The 13,725-nt window shown below is 47.5% G+C and overlaps 1 protein-coding gene across 4 annotated transcripts in view; it reads right to left on the reverse strand.

Annotated features, from left to right (window-relative positions):
* ARHGAP12 (Rho GTPase activating protein 12) overlaps positions 1-1,246 on the reverse strand; it is a 148,306-nt gene extending 147,060 nt beyond the window's left edge. For all 4 annotated transcript variants that reach the window (XM_084618208.1, XM_084618210.1, XM_084618209.1 and 1 more), the window contains exon 1: positions 1,090-1,246. The gene's annotated coding sequence lies outside the window, so the exon portion shown is untranslated. The remainder of the gene's footprint in view (positions 1-1,089) is intronic.
* Between the last annotated feature and the right edge of the window lie 12,479 nt (positions 1,247-13,725).

A 13,725-nucleotide genomic window follows, 5' to 3' on the forward strand; every position in this document is an offset into this window, starting at 1 on the left:
AAAAGCCACTTTTCACCAACCGTAAATATTAATGAGCACGCAGCCTAACATCAGTCCCTTGCCTTTCACTGTGCACTTTTGTTATGTTGTTGACTAGAATGATAAGCTATAAATAGCTGAGCAAATCTGTGTCTGCACACTATGATTAAATCATACAAACAAGCAACATTCAAACTATTTTAGGGCATGTTAAGAGTCCACATTCAACATGGACAACTGAAAAATACAGTAATGGCTACCATCTCAATTAGCATTTAAGCTGTTTTGATCTGAGCCTTAGGAGTCGTTTTAACAGGTGAAACAAAATTACACAAGACATTCATAGCTCCGTTGACTCATTTGTGAGCATATATATGTGCAGTGTATAAAAACACATACACAAAGGTCTACGAAAAACATACCGAACGGTACTGAGCACAGCCTGTGAAATGACCCTCACACACACACACACAAAAACAACACTTCACGTTTTCAACACACGGAAGTCTTTCTCGGCCAGCTTCACAGCCTGGGCTAGGCAGCCCGCTTCTCGGTACAGGGGAGGCAGGGGGCTGCAGAGCGGGTGTCACTTGCTTTGCCCCCACCCAACCCCAGGAGGTCTGGGGGGACAGAACAAGCCAGCCCCGCACAGCGCAGGTCTAGCGGCCCCTGGGCAAAGCGCAGGAGGGACCGGTGCCTTCACGCTTCCGGGCACAAGCCAGCCGCTGGCAGGAGCCAGGGAGAAACTTCCCGTATGGGCAGGTTATTCCGTAACTGCCCGTTATCGGGATCCTCGCAACCGGCTGGTCCCAGCCGCCGCCTGGGCCAGGCCAGCGGCCCAGGCGGCTCCCCAGCTCGGCCCCGCATGGCAGCCCCTGGGACCCCCGCCCTCGGGCCCCACAGGGGTGGGGGGCACACAGAGCCCAGGCTCCCCCAGGAACGGACTCGGGGGCACCGTCCGAGACCCGCTCCCGCCGCGGCCAGCCAGGGGGCGCCCCGGGAGGAGCCGCCTCCCACCAGCCAACGGGGCCACCCGCAGGGTCCCCGCGCTCCCCCCGAGCCGCCGCCGCGCCCTGCCCCGCCGTAGCCCCCTGCGCAGAGCCGCCTTACCCAGGTAGGCGTCGAGTCCGCTCCCGCCTCAGCACGGCGGCTCCCGCCGCCACCACCCGGCCGCCGCCGCCGCCGCCGCCTCCTTCTGGCGCAGTGGCCGCTCCCCCGGGGCACGGCGCGGCGTCAGCGCTCCCTCGTCACGTGCCGGGGGAGGGTGGCGCGAGGGACGTGGGGAGGAAAGGTGCCAGGGGGCGGGGACAGCTGGGCGCTTATGGGCAGCCTGGGGTGGGAGAGGAGCGGGGTGGGGAGGGGAGGGGAGATGGAGGAAGAGAAAAGCGGGGTGGGGAGGGGAGATGCGGGGTGGGGAGATGGAGGAAGAGAGGAGCGGGGTGGGAAGGGGAGATGGGGGGTGGGGAGATGGAGGAAGAGAGGAGCGGGGTGGGGAGGGGAGATGGGGGGTGGGGAGATGGAGGAAGAGAAAAGCGGGGTGGGGAGGGGAAATGGGGGGTGGGGAGGGAAGCTGGAGGAAGAGGGGAGCAGGGTGGGAAGGGGAGATGGGGGGTGGGGAGCTGGAGGAAGAGGGGAGCTGGAGGAAGAGGGGGGAGCTGGGTGGGGAGGGCAGTTGGTGGGTGGGGAGATGGAGGAAGAGAGGGGAGCTGGGTGGGGAGGGGAGATGGGGGAAGAGAAAAGCGGGGTGGGGAGGGGAGATGCGGGGTGGGGAGCTGGAGGAAGAGAAAAGCGGGGTGGGGAGGGGAGATGCGGGGTGGGGAGCTGGAGGAAGAGAGGAGCGGGGTGGGGAGGGGAGATGCGGGGTGGGGAGATGGAGGAAGAGAGGAGCGGGGTGGGGAGGGGAGATGGGGGGTGGGGAGATGGAGGAAGAGAAAAGCGGGGTGGGGAGGGGAGATGGGGTGGGGAGATGGAGGAAGAGAAAAGCGGGGTGGGGAGGGGAGATGCGGGGTGGGGAGGGAAGCTGGAGGAAGAGGGGAGCAGGGTGGGAAGGGGAGATGGGGGGTGGGGAGCTGGAGGAAGAGGGGAGCTGGAGGAAGAGGGGGGAGCTGGGTGGGGAGGGCAGTTGGTGGGTGGGGAGATGGAGGAAGAGAGGGGAGCTGGGTGGGGAGGGGAGATGGGGGAAGAGAAAAGCGGGGTGGGGAGGGGAGATGCGGGGTGGGGAGCTGGAGGAAGAGAGGAGCGGGGTGGGAAGGGGAGATGGGGGGTGGGGAGCTGGAGGAAGAGGGGAGCTGGAGGAAGAGGGGGGAGCTGGGTGGGGAGGGCAGTTGGTGGGTGGGGAGCTGGAGGAAGAGAGGAGCGGGGTGGGAAGGGGAGATGGAGGAAGAGAAAAGCGGGGTGGGGAGGGGAGATGGGGGGTGGGGAGATGGAGGAAGAGAAAAGCGGGGTGGGGAGGGGAGATGGGGGGTGGGGAGCTGGAGGAAGAGAGGAGCAGGGTGCGGAGGGGAGAAGGGGGTGGGGAGGGAAGCTGGAGGAAGAGGGGAGCAGGGTGGGAAGGGGAGATGGGGGGTGGGGAGCTGGAGGAAGAGGGGGGAGCTGGGTGGGGAGGGCAGTTGGTGGGTGGGGAGATGGAGGAAGAGAGGGGAGCTGGGTGGGGAGGGGAGATGGGGGAAGAGAAAAGCGGGGTGGGGAGGGGAGATGCGGGGTGGGGAGCTGGAGGAAGAGAGGGGAGCTGGAGAAGAGAAAGAACCTGGGGAAAGGAGATGAGCCAGGGTGGGGGTTGGAGGGGAGCTGGGTGTTGTGGGGCGGAGCAGCTTTGAGGAGGGAGAGGAGCTGGGCATTGTGGGGATCTGTGAGGGGCGGGGAGATGGAAGAGAGGGGAAGTGGTTGGCAAAGGGGAGCCAGTGGGATGGAGAAGTCAGAGCGCAAGGTGTCCAGCCTTAGGTCTCGCTGCTGCTGGCCCAATACTGCCTTAGTCCCTGTTGCAGGGGGGAGTGAGGGGTTAGGTCAGCGGCATATTCACGCCTCTAGGCTGACAAAATTGCAGGGTTGGCAAATTTATAATAGCAGCCAGAGGCTGCTTTCCCTGGTGCCAGTTCGCGCCCCTGTCCCTGCCCCAACTCCACCTCTTCCCTGCCCCGTCCCTTTCCCAAATCCCCACCCTGGCCCCGCCTCCTCTCCTGAGTGCACCGCGTTCCCCCCTCTTCTTTCCTCCTTCGCGAACCTGTTTCTCGCACAAGCACTGGCAGGGAGCGGGGAGAAGCAGGGCCCGGCAGCGCGCTCAGGGGAGGATGCGGAGGTGAGCTGAGGGGGAGGGAGGCGGGGAGCTGCTGGGGGGGGTGGCGGCAATTATTTCAGGGCCTAGGGGTGGCAAAATCATTAATCCGCCACTGGGTTAGGGCATTATCTGGATGTGATATGACTCTCTTGGCACAAGACATCCAGCTGGACAAGTCCACGGCGGGGTTTTACCCTCTGTCTTGCTACCTTTAGGTGTTCTGTGATCTCCAAAACCCAGCGCACTGGAACTCACCCTCTCCTCATTCAAAATTTCCCCATCATCCGGCTCACACACTGAGCTCAGGCAAATGCCCTCTGCAACCCAACATCCCATTAGAGATGGAGTAAGCTCTGAATAACTCACACGTCAGACACTCAATCTGTGCTAATTGCATAGTCTGCATCCCCCTGAGCATTTTGTTCTTTTTGTCCTTCAGATTGTAAAATCTTCTGGGAGGGTTTGGCCTTAACTTCTCAGTGCCTTGTACAGTGCGCAAGTACATTGTAAGTGTTTAATCAATAATAATAACCCCCAGTCTATCCAGCTCCCTCCCCAGGTTACCACCCATTTTGCATGATCCACGTTTTAACGAGGAGATCTTTGTCCTATAGCATATCCCAACTTCGCTGTGTCAAAATAATGCACATTTCCCCAATCAGCGAAACTCAAAAAAAGTTTTATCCTTGTCTAGCAGTAGGGACTAAGTAAATGCTGACTCCCGGACCATTAAGCTTCTGATATCTTTAGCTAATGTAAGCCCTGATTTTAGCCAGGAATGTAGATAATAATTTTAAATTGGCAAACACATACACTGTTTAATCCATTCTGCCATCCTTCTTCTTGCAGTATCCCTATAATCTGTCAAAGTAATCCTGATACCGCTATGCACACAATAAGATCACTCACTAGCACAGATGGTAGTATAAAATATAGAGATCTCTATGTGTGGTTAAAAAAGCCTGATAAAGAGCAAAGAAAATCTGCACCATTTTTGGAAATGCACCCTTCACTACGTAATTATGTACACACACCCACGATTTCAGAAAATCATCTCCCTGCAGTCACTTCACTGGCTTCGTGTTAAGCAACCAAACATTTCTAAAATTGTAGCCTCATCAATCTCCAATTCACTGCAAGTCCCCCTGCCCACTTCTTATATCATGGGGCTACTTTCATCATATGCTGCCTTTGACACGAGGGGTATATTTTTCCATACATGACATGTGGCTATAGCAACCTTAGTCACTTCATCCCCATGTGGTTTAAAAATTGATTGTCAGTTCAATCACTCTAGCCTGGGTGACCTTGAAAATCTAAGACTTAAACACTTATTTGTTCTGATTAGCATTGTTAAATATCTTATTTTAGAATTTTTCTGTGTTTCACTGCTAATTTTAACTTTAATTGGAAACTGCCACGGGCTACAGAACTCACAAACATCACCATCTAGGTTAAATCCTTATTATTACTGATGAAAATCTACAGAAGTCAAGGAATTTTAAATTAACCCACTTAAATAAGATTATTATTTTGAGTACACTGAAATGTGCTGGGTGTCTCACAAAAGCCAGTGAAGAGTTTGAAATCTAAATTAGAAAATGATGCAACAGATGGGGGTAAAAAATCTAATAAAGGGAAGATGAAAGAGGCATGATTGGGGTAGCATTAATAAGATCACAGGTCTGCAAAGAAAGGACTTGATTAAATTTAAATTTATTTTATTCTACTTTTTGTTGTTAATTTTCCTCCCTCTAACTTCTGACTGGCAAGGCAGCAACAGTGAATTTTTAGGAGGGATTTGAATTGTATTTTTGTAAATTTTGCATATTGTCATACTACAATTGACATTTGTAAATGTAGCTCAGCTTTCTAAATACATTTATAAAAAAGTCTTCTTTACTCTTTAGGAATTTAAGCCCTCACTGAAGTCTATTGGTCTGATCCTTTGTGTTACTGAACAGTTTTCTTTGGGCTCTTGTTCTCTATTATAGCCACTTACGTTGTCCAAACTTTGCAGCTCTGAAAGCAAATGAAACTAGACCCTATCTTTACTGGCTAAACAACTGAATTTAAATCCTACTTAAGCACAGTTTGAATTTGGTTATAGACAAATGAGATTCTAACACAATTGGATTTCTGACCTAGCATGTACCCAGTGGGTCAGGTCATAGGCATAGTTTGACTTAGATATCGGGGGCTGTCAAGGTTCCTCCCCCACTCTGAACTCTAGGGTACAGATGTGGGGACCTGCATGAAAAACCTCCTAAGCTTATCTTTACCAGCTTAGGTCAAAACTTCCCCAAGGTACAAAATATTCCACCCGTCGTCCTTGGATTGGCCACTACCACCACCAAACTAATACTGGTTACTGGGGAAGAGCTGTTTGGATGCGTCTTTCCCCCCAAAATACTTCCCAAAACCTTGCACCCCACTTCCTGGACAAGGTTTGGTAAAAAGCCTCACCAATTTGCCTAGGTGACTACAGACCCAGACCCTTGGATCTTAAGAACAATGAACAATCCTCCCAACACTTGCACCCCCCCTTTCCTGGGAAATGTTGGATAAAAAGCCTCACCACTTTGCATAGGTGACCACAGACCCAAACCCTTGGATCTGAGAACAATGAAAAAGCATTCAGTTTTCTTACAAGAAGACTTTTAATAAAAATAGAAGTAAATAGAAATAAAGAAATCCCCCCTGTAAAATCAGGATGGTAGATACCTTACAGGGTAATTAGATTCAAAAACATAGAGAACCCCTCTTGGCAAAACCTTAAGTTACAAAAAAGATACACAGACAGAAATAGTTATTCTATTCAGCACAGTTCTTTTCTCAGCCATTTAAAGAAATCATAATCTAACACGTACCTAGCTAGATTACTTACTAAAAGTTCTAAGACTCCATTCCTGGTCTATCCCCGACAAAGACAGACTATAGACAGACCCACAGACCCTTTGTTTCTCTCCCTCCTCCCAGCTTTTGAAAGTATCTTGTCTCCTCCTTGGTCATTTTGGGCAGGTGCCAGCGCGGTTACCTTTAGCTTCTTAACCCTTTACAGGTGAGAGGAGCTTTCCCCTGGCCAGGAGGGATTTCAGAGGGGTTGACCCTTCCCTTTATATTTGTGACAGGGGCGAAAGGAGGACTCCTGTCAGGCCATCGGGGGCCATGTGCAGGGGAACAAATTCTGCATCTGTCCTAGGTTTTCAGTTTTTTTGTGGGAGCAATGTCACTTCTGACCCCTCCAAGCTATGCCAGTGGGTCGAGCAGGGTTGTATTTGGGTGGCTAGCGCAAGCTACTGCCAACCTCACCACAGCCCCACTACTGGTCTTACTCTGCTAGCTGGAACAGAGCTAGTGCATGTGGAGCACCGGCCTAGCTGCTGCGTAGTGTGCAGGGGGCCAATGATATGTTAAAACAATGCTCTAGTCTAGAGAGTATGACCTAGACTAAATCATCATTTTTTAACTCTGTTCTAGCTTAGTACAATCATGTCTATACTGGCGAACCAAACCGTATTAGAACCCTATTTGGCCAGAGTTTAAATTCTGATTAAGCAGGTTTTTATCTGATTGTTCAGCCAATTATTCCTGGGGGAATTCTGCACCAAAAAATTAACTATTCTGCTCCAAAAAAAATAAAAATTCTGAGCACAGTATTTTAAAATTCTGCAAAATTCTGCATATTTTATTTGTCAAAATAACACAATATAATCACACCGGTTTCAATTATTTTGGTCATTTATTTAAACTACAATACAATGGATGGAGAATGGCAGTGGGGAGCACTGGAAGAAATCCCCAAACCTCTTGTCTAATAATAATGTAGCTAGGTTTGACCCTTTATTTCTAGTTATTAGTCAAAAAATATAAGCAGCCATATGTTCAGTGTTACAGGATAGGCAACTGAAGAGCAACTGAGGGCTGGGGAATCAAATTCACAATTTATATTGGCTACTGACCATCTCCAGAAAGGTCATTAGCAAACAGTTCATGGAGCATATTTTGATAGGAAATGTTTTCAATCCAAAAATTTAGACCAGTTCTAATCACTAAAGCACCATAAACATTTATAAGCCATACTGTCGTTTACAATAAGACTCCTTTACACCACTCTGGCAATGTACTCGTGTTTAAAACTTGTACACGTGTTTTATACTCCTGAGGGATTCACAAAGACAATGGGAACAATTCACGAAGCAGACAGGCTACTACATTCTGCTCTGCCTGAGGGGACAGAGCCTCCCCCATGCCTACCTCCTCAGAAACACCCCCAAAACCCTGTCCCTCCATGCTGAGCATGCCACAATAGCACGCAAGAGGGACAGAATGTCTTTCTCTTTCACATGCACGACTGTCCAGCCCCCTTTTTCCCCCCGCCCTGGAGGTGATTTATGGCTCTACTGGCTATTCCAGGCACCCAAACCAACCTGCCTGCACTGCCTGAGAGGGGGGGCGCATGACTGCTCTTGAGGCTTCCCTTTGCTTCCGTGTCAGAAGTCACTTTTCTGCGGGGAAGCAAAGAAATCTGTGGGGGACATGAATTCTGTGCATGCGCAGTGACGCAGATTTCTCCAGGGGTAGCCAATGTAGATAGCCCTTAAGGTGACCTGCAAAGGAAATGGGAATTGTGCCATTTTTTTCTTTCCTGTGATAAAAAGGCAGCCTGAAAGCTTTTGTTTTGTTTTTAAAAGGTAATTTTTTTTCTTGTTTTTCACTTTGGGAATATCAGAAATATTAATTCTGGTCTTCTCAGGTTTTGTTTAATAACCCTTTGGAAATGTCATTTGTGGATTGTGAGCTTTTTCATCCCTTAATGGAAGAGATAGGGTGTTAAATTTTTAATAAAGACGTATCAGCTCATATGATCCTTCACTCTCACTGATCTTGGGAGACAGACCAGTCCTCGCTTACAGACAGCCCCCCAACCTGAAGCAAATACCAGCAACCACACAACAAAAACACTAACCCAGGAACGTATCCTTACAACAAAGCCCAATGCTAACTTTGTCCACGTATTTATTCAAGTGACACCATCATAGGACCTAATCACGTTAGCCATGCCATCAAGGGCTCATTCACCTGCACATCTACCAATGTGATATATGCCATCATGTGACAGCAATGCCCCTCTGCCATGTACATTGGCCAGACCGGACAGTCTCTCTGCAAAAGAATAAATGGACACAAATCTGACATCAGGAATCATAACATTCAAAAACCGGTAGGAGAATATTTTATCCTCTGTGGCCACTCAGTAAAAGATGTAAGGGTGGCAATTTTGCAACAGAAAAGCTTCAAAAACAGACTCCAACGAGAAACTGCTGAGCTTGAATTAATATGCAAACTAGATACCATTAACGTGGGTTTGAATAGAGACTGGGAGTGACTGGGTCATTACACATATTGAATCTATTTCCTTAAGTATCCTCACACCTTCTAGTCAACTGTCTCAATGGACCATCTTGATTATCACTACAAAAGTTTTTTTCTCCTGCTGATAATAGCTCATCTTAACTAATTAGCCTCTCGCAGTTTGTATGGTAACTTCCAACTTATCTGTATGTGTGTGTGTATATATATATATATCTATCTTACTATATGTTCCATTCTATGCATCTGATGAAGTGGGCTGTAGCCCACGAAAGCTCATGCTCTAATAAATTTGTTAGTCTCTAAGGTGCCACAAGTACTCCTGTTCTTACATCAGCTCAAGTATTTCTCAGGTGTTTGAGTTTAAATAGGTGATAACTCAAGAAAACCACGTTTTTAAACAGCCTGACCAAAACATATTGCCTCTTTCAATTAGACAGGAGTCATTTGCTTGGTGTTTCTGATTACATTAGCCTGGAGCTGGATGCGTTTAGGTGGTCGGTGTGACATACTCAGATTCTGCATAATTCTTTTTTTTTTTCCCTCTCTCTCACTTTTAAGTATCTAGTCCCCATAGTTGCAAAGATAACCCTGAAAACATGAACTGACTGTAACTAATGCAGTGATATCTGAGTGAATTTGTAAACATTCTGAAAAAATGTGATAGAGAGGAGTGACCTGTCTGCCCTCTATTAATCTAATCAAGATCAATGGTGATATTTCAGATGTCAGCTTTAACTATTTCATTGCTGATCACTTTAGCATATGGAATAGGGAAGGAGGCAGGAATGAAATCCACAGGGGGTGCAAAGCAGGAATTGCTGAAAGGAAGGAAATGCAGTAGGAAGAACAGATGAAATGCAGAGAAGATGTATACAGACAGGGAAGAAGGAGAGAAACAGAGACCTTCACTGAGGAGGAAAAGGGGGAGATACAAAGGGTAGAAATAAGGATGATCATAAGAGTTGGAAAATTTTCCCACTGAGGCCAAATGTGACACAAATTTACAGGACAAATAATAATGTTAATAACTAAAAGTTTAATTATTACATATTCTAGCCTTGATCTTTGCACAAAGCTCCCAATAGCCCCAGTGAGAATTCAGCTCTGAGCTGAAGTTAGTGTGTGCTTATGGAACATCATTATTGAAATGGAATTTAACTCTCTCCACAGAATGAGTCTGACACACTGTCATAAGTCTACTAGCGTCCAAGTTGTTCACAGTGTCAGGAAAAGGGTAGACAAGACTAGAATTTGTGTTTTAAACAAAGAGAACAAATTATTTTAAAGAAACCCTTCCAGGTCTTCTTTATGTGTTATAAAGATAAAAAACAGGATGTAGGGCATAAACTCACCTTCCACCCATCCCCACTTTGACTGTCATTTTTTAAGGAAGGATCCCCATCCTTACTCTGCTCCATAGTGCAAAAGGCAAGTGGGTTTGTCTTTTTGGGTTAAGTTTTAAGCTAGCCAGGGGCAGTGGGGCATGGCATGGCAGGGGAAGCCATGCTCCGCCCAATGCGAGGGCACTATTTACAAACCATCAGTTGCCAGACGCACAGTGGCCCACCCGGCCCCGTGCTGCCAGCATGCCCCTTCCCCTCAGGGGTGGGCCTATGCTACACCACACAGCTCCTCCTGCCCAACAGCCCCCGACTCCCTATTGCCAGAGGACCCCCACCGATGCACAGCCCCACCACAACTGCCCAGCACACAGATCTTCCCCGCCCCTTCACAGCCCAGCACCCTCCCAGACTCTCCACAGACGCACTCTCACAAGCCCTGCCTCCCGGCCGCACTCACCACCACTGCTGGGAGGTGACTGTGTCTGCTGGGCGGAGCCGGCAGCACAGCCAGGGTTGGTCCCAGGGCCGGGAATCGCTCCAGCCCCTCGGGAGTGGCACGATCAGCCGGGCCAGGACCTGCCCTGGCCAGGGTTCCTCAAGATGCACTTGCCTGGAGGGGACCAGCCAAGCCCTCGACACTGTTCCCCCCCACACACACACACACACACACCTGGCTGAGACTGGCCAGGCTTCTGCACCAGTCCCAGGTGGCTCAGCTCCGGGGAGACAGGTGGGGCCCCACAGGTGGGGTGGGAAGCAGAGACTGCCCAGAGCCAGAGGTGCACTGGGGTCTGCCCAGGGGGCTGAGAAGAGCAGGGGGCGGAGAAGAGCCATGGGGCAGCCGGCGGGCAGGCTGAGAGAAGCAAGTGGCGGGCAGGGGGATCTCAGGGCACAGTGCAAGTGGAGCAGGCCGGAGCCCATTCTGAGCATGGGACTGGCTCCATGGAGGCACTGGAGCTACTGTAAATGCAGCACTGTCTGCTCCTAATTGGCCCAGGCACCCTATTTAAGCCCAGGAGGCATTCCAGAAAGTGTCCATGTAGGAGCTGCAGATTCTTGCCCCTTGTAATGATAGACCTGCTTCTTGGCTTGTTCTTGGACTCCTCACCCTTGGCTCTGGTTCCTGACTCCAGCTTTGATGCTTGCCTCCGATTCCCGTCTCTGGTTCTGACTTTCAGCGCTATTCCTGTGTTCTCACTGCCCCTGTTCTGATCATTAGGACTGACTACCGAAGCCCCTGTTGTGAGAGGGTGGGGGTGTGGGGGAAGGGAAAGCAGGAAGAGGTTCTGACTGGTGCCAGTTTCTCCAGTGGGAAGGGAAGGGAGAGGTCCCAGCCACCACAGTTTAAATGGCACTCTGCAGCCCCTGCTTCATCCTCTTTCCAATTTCTTTTCTGAGTACTCACTACCAATATAGTGAAAATACTCCCTCCCCCCCATTTTTTAAAAAACTAGATGTATAGGTCCCATTCTAACTTTGTTTTTCCTTTTCTCCAAAAGTCCTGAATCAAAATCCTAAGCTAGCCATTATTTTACAATTTAATTGCAATGATTCTGTATGAGCATTTGTGTTCTGATTAGTTTACAGTTCTGTGTATTCAGATTGTCTCAAAATTTGATGTTAGCATCCTATTATTTATGATGTCTGGTTACTAATGGAAACATGGTGTTTGAAATGTATGGTACTAATTCCTGTTAATTAATTGATTTTAACTGTGATTTTTTTCTTTCCCCTAACAAAATAGGCTGACTTCATTGTGAATTGTATAGAAACTTTGTCTGGGGAGTGACAAAAAAGGAAAACACTGCTTCCCCACATTTGGTGGACAGACAGTCAGGAAATACTGGTATCACTGTACCTGTTTCCTTATTGGGTTTTTTTTCCTTTCCTCCAATGGGCTTCTTTGTGAGCTTAGAGGAAGAACTATGTGATTAATATGGCAAATAACTCTGATATACATGGAAATATTTCTTTTGTAATAGCTAAAAGTGTTCTTAAAAGTTTATTTTTAAATACCTTCCCGATTAGTCTGACAAAAGTATCTCCTGAGGCAACTCCTCTCTGCTGTTCCTCTGCTCATTACTTTGGCAGCTTCTCTTCACTCACCACTATGTAGCAATAGTTGTTTCACCACCGACACAAGCAGTACAATCACTTCCTCCTTTTAGTTCATTCTAACAATCAAGAAGAAAGCACTTCTTGACAGAAATAAAGATTCCTGTGGGTTTTCTTTTTTTTTTTAAATGAACTTGTCAATTTACTCTGTTTCCTGCTTCAGCTAACCAATAAGCCACATTCATTTTACTCGTTTGTGGAAAAGTATGTAGTTGTGTGTACATGGCAAATCTGATTTAAGCACGAATTATTTATCAAAGTTCAGCAAAGATCTCTGCTTCACTATGAAACCAAAGAGAGAAGTTTGCAGGACTCTCTACTCTTAAACATCCAGCAGAGTTTCTTTTACATCATATTAATCAATTGGAATGAACTGTAGTTACAAACACTCCTGTCTAACTGGTTCCATTTACCTACCTCATGGATGTTGTGAGGCTTAATAGTTGTAAACTTCTGTGAAATCCTTAAATAGAAGGTGCTATAAACATATAACTATTATTTGTATACATATAATTTGTATCTGTCTACAGTACAGCCATTTGTAAATTTCACAAACTTCTGATTATCTGCCTGAATTAAATGGGGGAGGAAGCAACACAGCCTTTAATTTGATTAAAATAAATTAAATCTCTGCTAGTCAGAAATAAGCACCTGAATTACTTCTGAAACATTAATAAAAGTGTTTATATTTTTTCAGCCCAGTATCCTAAAATCAGTAACTTTCACAATGAGCAGTTTCAACCCCATATAGCTATCAGTCACGGCACAAAGTTAAAATGAGAGAATGCACCAAATGGTTTGCTGATGGAATCCGTGTGGCAAATAATGGGTGAAGGAGGATACTTCCTAAGCTACCTTGACCTAAAACTTTTGCTGTAAGACAGAACAAAGCTTCAATCAAACCAGCCAGCTCTGCATCACTAGTTTTATCTTACTCTATGCAAGTAGCTCAAGCTAGCAGACAAAACACACCAAAGGTGCAGTTATCCCTTGCAACTGGGAATGTCCCTTTCTTGGAATAAAACTATATGAAAGGTTTCATTCAAAGAGCCTCAATGTAATATTTCCTTCTAGCATCCTGTTTTTTCTCCTGGAGAATTAAAGAGAGACCTCACACCAGTCTCTGCCGTTGTTAAATAGCTTATTTTTGTCTAATGGAAAAGTAAGAACTATGTTTCTGTGTCGCATTGAAATGCAGAACCTAGAGGAATATAAAGATATTATGTGATTGTGTAGGCAAAGAATGAGGTAAAACATTTTATTTAAAATAAAAATTTCTTCATATTGACAGTTCTTTCATGTCTGTCAACACTGCACAAAATGCAAGACTTTAGAAGTGGGGTGAGGTAGGCTCACATTCCCCAAACTAATTAAGCTCAGAATCCCCTTTTTATGCAGAATTTCAGTATGGCTCAGGTGGCAACATGCTCACTTCTGGGCCAAGTGGTTTGGATTCAACTCCCAAACTAGGACTCGAGCTTATACCCAGTGCAGTACGGTACAGTATTAAGAGATGTTGACATTGGATAAAGGTCCTCTCCTCCTGATGACATGTCAAACTACAGTCCTTTGAGGCGACCAGTGTAACAATTCCAACAGTATTTTTGGGAAAGAGCAGGGATAGTCATTGAGCTCATA

This window comes from Lepidochelys olivacea, assembly GCF_965140295.1.
Source record: "Lepidochelys olivacea isolate rLepOli2 genome assembly, chromosome: 2".
Classification (NCBI taxonomy): domain Eukaryota; kingdom Metazoa; phylum Chordata; order Testudines; family Cheloniidae; genus Lepidochelys; species Lepidochelys olivacea.